Source organism: Penaeus chinensis, chromosome 27 (assembly GCF_019202785.1).
Source record: "Penaeus chinensis breed Huanghai No. 1 chromosome 27, ASM1920278v2, whole genome shotgun sequence".
In the NCBI taxonomy this organism is placed as follows: domain Eukaryota; kingdom Metazoa; phylum Arthropoda; class Malacostraca; order Decapoda; family Penaeidae; genus Penaeus; species Penaeus chinensis.
Window position 1 is genome coordinate 10,963,653 of NC_061845.1, and position 7,500 is coordinate 10,971,152.

General features: G+C 46.1%; 1 protein-coding gene across 4 annotated transcripts in view; it reads right to left on the bottom strand.

Annotated features, from left to right (window-relative positions):
• The window catches only part of LOC125039463 (SNF-related serine/threonine-protein kinase-like), a 99,710-nt gene that overhangs the window by 78,889 nt on the left and 13,321 nt on the right, over window positions 1-7,500 (bottom strand). The window lies entirely within an intron of this gene.

A 7,500-nucleotide genomic window follows, 5' to 3' on the forward strand; every position in this document is an offset into this window, starting at 1 on the left:
CATGCCTTTTGTTCTTGGGCCGGATCATGGGGTACAGCTTGTAGGACCTTGTGTCTAACCGACTGCGACCTGAGACCAGCGTAGGAACTGCACAATCAAGGACCGCAATCATATTATTAGGCCAATGTTCCCTTTATCTCAACAAAGCCACATGGAACTAATAGGGAAAAGTTACAATATTTCAATATCCTGTAAAAACAAGTGGGTTATGCCATTTTTCTTCAGTGAGAGAGAACCAAACCTGTCTTAATGTAGCTTGCAAGGGAGTGAGTGGAAGAATGAAAAAGGAATACACAGTGAAAGTAGGACATTTCCTTCCGCGGAAAACTTGATCATTTAATACTTATTACTGTTATCATCATAATTATTATAATCACCATCCTCATCAATCCTTAGTCTCATTACCAGTATCACAAATATTCAAAATATCATCAACTTCATCACCTATGTCATTATCTAATCTAATGATCACGACCTACAATATCATTACCACTTTCCTTTGCCTTCATCGCGCCGACTATGATACAACCGACGGAAAATAGAAAACCTTGGACAAACGAAACTTAAATAGCCACCTCGCACACGAAGCAGCCAAGATCACACACGCACGCAGACGGACAGGCAGAGTGCCAATCAGACGCAAAAAAACTGTCAAGACCTCAACAAGCATTACCAGATCGGCACAAGCAAGCAAAGACATAGCGGCAAGGTTGTGATAATGGTGTTGATGTTGATGAAGTTAATGATAATGATGGTGGCGATGGCAATGATGATAAATAATTATAACTGCAACAATACCAGTAGTGTTAAAAGTTAATTTATGATTATGATAATGAAACTGATAACAGTAATAAAAAATATGAGAAAGACAATGTCCGCGAGATTACAGTAACAGTAAACAACGACAATAATGTTAAACGAGTACAACAAAAGTAATGAAAAAAAGATATATGGTCATAAACGAATCCATAATACTCTTAACACAGGATCCCAGACAATAAGCGACTTGTATAACGCTTCATTTTTATTTCTGGAAAAATCACTTCACCAATAGCGCTTGACTTTGAATAAATACCTTCTTATGACCGCATTTCGAAAAACCTGTAGGCTCTAAAAATAACAAGATGTACATACATTTTATATGTACTTTGATTAATGCAAATCCACTTACACGTGTTGTGTAACTACGCAGCGAAAACCGAGTATTTAAAATTTACATAACAAGGCTATAGAAAAATAATGATCATGCCCCCTTTTAAATACTTAATAAATAAACACCCTATTAATTCATTACCAACAAACGACAACAATTAACAAATGAGACAAAAGTTTCAACCCAAAAATACCGAAACATCGTAAGAAAATCGAATGGTACTTTCTAGGAAGTAAAAAAAAAAATCCGCCCCTCCTTCCCACAAACGCAGCAAACAAAGCGCTCCCGCACGCACGCCCCGTTCATTCATCTCCACGCCCGAGGGGGGAGGGGAGCGGAGGGGAGAGGGGGAGGGAGGAGGGGAGAGGGGGAGGGAGGAGGGGAGAGGGGGAAGGGAGGAGTAAATGGGAGAGGAGGAAGGGAGGAGGACACGGGAGAGGGGGAAGGGAGGAAGAGAGGGGAGAGGAGGAAAGGGGAGTGGGGAAGAGGAAGGAGGGATAGAGGCGAGAGGAGGGAAGGACAGAGGGGAGAGGGGGCTGGGTGGAATGGGTTGAGGGGAGAGGAAGCAGGGAGGAAGGGGGGAGTAGCAAGTGTGCCAGACATACCTTGGCACTCTCGCAAAGCCCCCTCCCCTCCCCCCATTCTAATTCAGAAGCGGCCAGGGTGAGGACCTTCTTCGTTTCCTTCGTCACGCTGAGTCTGGCTTGACCTTTCTGCTGGATGGGTAAGGTGCTGATTTGACTGAACTACCTAGATAAAGACGTCAGTTTCTTCATTTTGCATATTTCAGTATACTTTAATGAAGCTTTTATTTCTTTACCGAGTTTTGTTTTCAAACCCTTGTTAATGCCTCGCCCCTGACCATGAAACGCCTGCCCCTCCAAGCGGCCACGCGCCCTGGCCTTGGACGCAGCCTCGCTTTGTGTTTTGCAGAGACAGCGTCAGTCTCTGCCCACGGAGAGTCCATTATGGATGCTAAATTCGATTACGTATTTCTGACAGGTCGCCCATGATTATGCGACGTTTCCCGCGGCCGCCGATGACGTCAAGCGCCCGCGAACGTCAAGGTCGACGCGCTCTGACCTTGCCTGATGAGTGAGAGACCTCTAGGTGCCTCAACCTCCAGCCTTCGGTGAGTGTCGGGACCAGTCAGTTCACCCCCCTCCCCGAGCCCCTAATCCGTGACGCAACAGCCGAGACGCAATGGTGACGTGCTGTGACGTGTGAGGCAAGAACAGAGCGACGTGTCTAAGTTCTGAACTGACATCTGAACTTCCCTGTCCTCCTCGCATATCATTTCTGTCTTCCTCACTCCTCTCTCCGGTCGCCCTCTTTGCCTATTTACCCGGCGAGGTGACTCGGCGGTTTTCGAAGTCACGTTTTTTTAATGCGTGCTCATGCAGTCAGTCAGTCAGCGCGTTTTAAATGGCGCATGCTTGGTTGTTACACGTGCTCCGCTTCATATTTTTCTTGTATTCTTTTTTTTTTTTTTTACTCCAATCTTCTCCAAGTTGCACTCCAATTTCTTTTTCTCCCTCCACTTCTCACTTCCTTCTTCCCTCTTTCTCTCTTTCGTCTTTCTTCTGTTTTCTTTCTTATTTCTCCCCAATTCTATAAATACTTCCCGAGTCCCCCTCCTCACTAAAAGCACATCTACAGCCCCCTTCTCCAACTGCAAACAAACATGTAGCTTCCTACTACATTGAAGGCACCCGAAGTGCCCTCCTTCATTAAAAAACACATGAATTCCTCTACCATCAAATACACACCGGCAGCCACCCTCGCCTATGGAACACACAACCGTAACTTCCCTCCCTCATTTGAAATAGGGGGATCATTTATCCCCCTACCAATGCACACCTAGAGTCCTTTTCCCTAATAATTACATAAAAGCATCTGATTCCTCTCACACTGAAACATATCCCCTTCTACTTAAAACACACCCTTAGTCCCCTCCTCCACTAAACACACACATAGCCCCTTCCCAAAGGGTAGCCCACCTCATCAAAATCACTTCCCCCACTGACAACACCGCAGTCCCCTTCTCAACTTTGCCCCTCCACGAAACATACGCATAACCCCTCCCTTTAATATATACACACACGTAGCCCCTCCCCATTACAAACACACGCGAAGTAACTCCCCCCCTCCCCCCCTGAAAAAGACCCATAACGTACCTTGCCACTGAAAGAGCATCACCCCCCCCCCCCTCACTCACTAAAAAATCGCTTTAAATCGCCTCAGCGAGTTTACATGAGCAGACGCTAGCCAGGCGTCACAAGCAGAGCGCAGTGTGTGCTCACAGGGCGCGTCGATCTGCACGAGTGCATCGCGAGTGAAGCACTTCTGGTGTGTACTTAGTGTGAGCGCGATTTTTATCCGGTTCTAAGATTGCATAACTTCGGCAATTAATTGAGTGTGCTTTGGTGCTGGCTTGCGTGCATCCCTCACTCTCCCTCCTTCCATACTACCTCCCTGCCCATCTCCCTCTCTCTATTCATTCCTTTCCTCCCTCCCTCCCTTCCTGCGTCACTACTGCTGCCTTAGATTAAACCCGTCTCTTTCTTTCAATTACGGTCAGTATCATTGCCCCACCCATCTCTCTGTGCATGACCCCCCCCCCCCCTTCACTTCTCACCTCTACCGTTTTCACTTTGTCTCTCCCTTCGTGTATTCATTCAAAAATTCCGAATTCCTCCCTTCTACCAATACTTTCCCTCGCCCGCCTCCTTTCTCTTCTCATCATGTCTCCCTTTTTCCTTCATTCCCTGCCACCCACCCACCCACCCACCCACCCACCCACCCACCCATCCATCAATTCATTGACCTACCTACCCACCCTCCCTCTTTCTCTTCTCTCTAAAACAGAAAATATAATAAAGACTAACATACCATGTACTGGGGACCAAGCGGCACCCTTGTTAGCACGACACCTAAGCCAAGACATCTCGAGCAGCCTTTCCCCACGTTCCAAATTCAAATTCAAATTCTAAATAATCAAAATGATTCCTTTAGTTACAACGGTTATTCTTATTCCTTAAGGTGTAAGTTAAAAAGTCGCGAACCAAGTTGCTCACCTGCACTCCCTTAATCGTGGCCAGAACCCATGGGATGGTTCTCCCTCTAGGCATAGTATTACTTGGATGCCCTTGCCCCAGAACATAACAAGATCACTTCACATGCTCATGGTAGCCTAATTCTGATTCAAGACTTCAATCTCACTTCTACCTCAAATAGGCTCTCTCCATCCTCCTGACCCTCATTCCCTCTTACATCTCGCTCTCTCTCTCTCTCTCTCTCTCTCTCTCTCTCTCTCTCTCTCTCTCTCTCTCTCTCTCTCTCTCTCTCTCTCTCTCTCTCTCTCTCTCTGTCTCTCTCTCTTGTCTCTCTCTCTGTCACTTTCTCTGTCACTTTCTCTGTCTCTCTCTCTGTCTCTCTCTCTGTCTCTCTCTCTGTCTTTCCCTCTTCCCTCTTTCCTATTTCTTCTCTTTTATTCCTTCCCTCTCCCCACCTATCTCTGAATCCGATATAGCCAGGTTTGTCTCTATCTCAACCCTCCCTCCCTCCCTCCCTCCCTCCCTCCCTCCCTCCCTCCCTCCCTCCCTCCCTCCCTCCCTCCCTCCCTCCCTCCCTCCCTCCCTCCCTCCCTCCCTCCCTCCCTCCCTCCCTTCCCGCGTTCTCCCAGATCAGCTGATTAGTCCTGATCTCCCCTGCTTTCCTTTGGTCACGTGCTTTGACGTAGCAGGGGAGTGGGCGCTCCTCGTACAGGGTAGTTGGTGTCGCATTACATGTGTTGGTATCCGTGAGTGAGCGAGAGAGGGTGAGAGAAGATGAGAGAGGGTGTGTGTGTGTGTGTGTGTGTGTGTGTGTGTGTGTGTGTGTGTGTGTGTGTGTGTGTGTGTGTGTGTGTGTGTGTGTGTGTGTGTGTGTGTGTGTGTGCGTGCGTGTGTGTGTGTGTGTGCTCGTGTGTGTGCTTTCATCTATCCGTGCGTACCTATGTGTGTATGTGTATTCGATATACATGTCCCACAAGCGCATTTCTGGTGGTAAAACTAAGCCGCAAAAAAATGTTCCCTCCAATAAAAGCAAACATAACAGTTACGCAACAACAGCAATAGTGGCAGGCTAGAGTTTGGGCTTAAAAAAATAAAATCTGAAAACGGGAAAAGGACATCAGATATACACACAGCGCGAAACGGTGCTTTCCCCGGCATGAAGTTGTTCATAAACTAGCATGCATCGACATATTGGCGGTGGTGATGTTGACAATGACGATAATATCGATGCTAAAGAGGAGGATGGCGATGGTGGTGTTGGTGATGGTGACGATGGCGAAGACTAGGGCAGCGGCGACGGCGGCGATGATGATGATGATAATAATGGTGATGATGATGATGATGATGATGATGAAGATGATAATAATGATAATGATGATGATGATGATGATGATGATGATGATGATGATGATGATGATGATGATGACGATGATGATGACGATGACCCAAAAATCACAAGAGCACAGAACCTAGTGACGAAATAGCAACAAATTGTGCTTCAACACAGAACCAGGATGAGAAATTCATAAAGTATCACAGGGCATGTCCTGCCACTGTCCTGGTACAAATATCGCCAATTTCACCATCATCACAATCTCACCACACTCACCACCACCTAAGCCACCCCCCACCCCCACCCCCCACATCGACCTCCCCCCACCCTCACCATCCTCCTTCACTCCCCCTTCCCCCCCTTCCCTTCACTCCCAATAACCTCCCTCAAAATAATTCCCCCACCATCACCCTCCACCCCCTCCTCCCCCCCCCCCCCCAGCCAATTGGCTCCGCGTCACCCGGCTTTTAATTGCATCGGCTGCTTATACCGCCATTGTCACTCCGGGATGCAGACGGCGGGATTTATCGGCTTCCTTCTCGCCCCTGGCACTCGGCGTCGCGCCTCTCGGCTCTCCGTCGGGCTCGGAAGCCTCACCTTTCCTCTCATCGCTATTTTTTTTCTCTCTCCCTCAGCCATCCCGCCCCACCCTTCCCCCTCTCTCTCATTCTCTCTCATTCTGTCTGTCTGTCTGTCTCTCATTCTATCTTTTTATTGTCTGCAAAAAGGAGAAAGCAAAGGTTTAAAAAAGTGAAATCTATATCATATGAGACAATAAATATAAATACGAGTTGAACGTCAAACGTAACGTGAAAAAAAGGAGAAAAGGGCATAGAAATAAAAGATAATATTACGAACAAGTAAAGTATAACAGAAAATGGAAAACAAACAAGTGCGAATCGAGATACGAGAAAAATTAATGCCAAGAAATAACAGAATAAAAGTCGAGGAATAGTAACAAGATTAAGTAAATGAAAAGGGGGTAAACTAAGGAAAAATGTAAACACGGAAAAAAAGCAATAGATGAGAAACACAGAATATAAAAAAATGGAAAGAAAAGGCAAACGGAAAAAAATCTGAACGGAGAGAAATTGCAAGAGGCAAAAGATGAGCAAGGGTAAAATTACAGTAATGGCGAAAACAGAGCAATGGAACAAGAGTAAAAGGGGAGAAAGAGCAAAAGGAGACACTACGATGAGAGAAAGAGCAAAATAGGACACAGAGCAGGAGGAGAGAAAGAGCAAATAGAAACATTGCATAAACTAAGAGAAACAACAAGGGGCAAAAACGACAAAGAAGAAGCAGACAAAGCAGAAAAAATGAAATAACAAAAGAAAAGAAAAAAAAAGAGCACGAAGCAAAATAACGAGAAAATCATATTTCTCTCCCTTTCTCTCCCTTTCCCCCGAAGAGGCAAAGAAGCGAGAGGAACACATGCATTCTAACGGACATTCCAAATGATTCTCTCTACCTGTTCTTGAGCCAACGCCAAGAAAAAAAAAAAAAAGAAAAAAAAAAGTGGGAATCCGTTACGGACGACTTCAAAAGCATCGTCTCCTCGAAGGCATCTCGTTAAGACACGCGCACACGCGGGGAATGGAATCAACGTGAGCATCAACCCTGGCCACACGACTTTCAAAGAGGAACAGAAAGTATATATAAAATGAAATTAAATCAACTTATTGCTGTCAAGAACTACACTCAAGATCTGTAAATAGGAGTATCATTTGAATACAGGACGAAGGCTGCCCAAACGGGTAATCCCAAACAATCGAAATTATACCACCTATTCCATGAAAAGAGAGAGAGAAAAAAATACAGACAGACAGCTGAAATAAACGACACAACCAATCAAACTCACAAACAAACAACAAAACTAACAGACTGCACAAATAAAGCCAGCGTGGTTCGCAGACTCGGAAACCTCGCGCGCCAGGCCAGGTCCGAGCGGCAGGTGC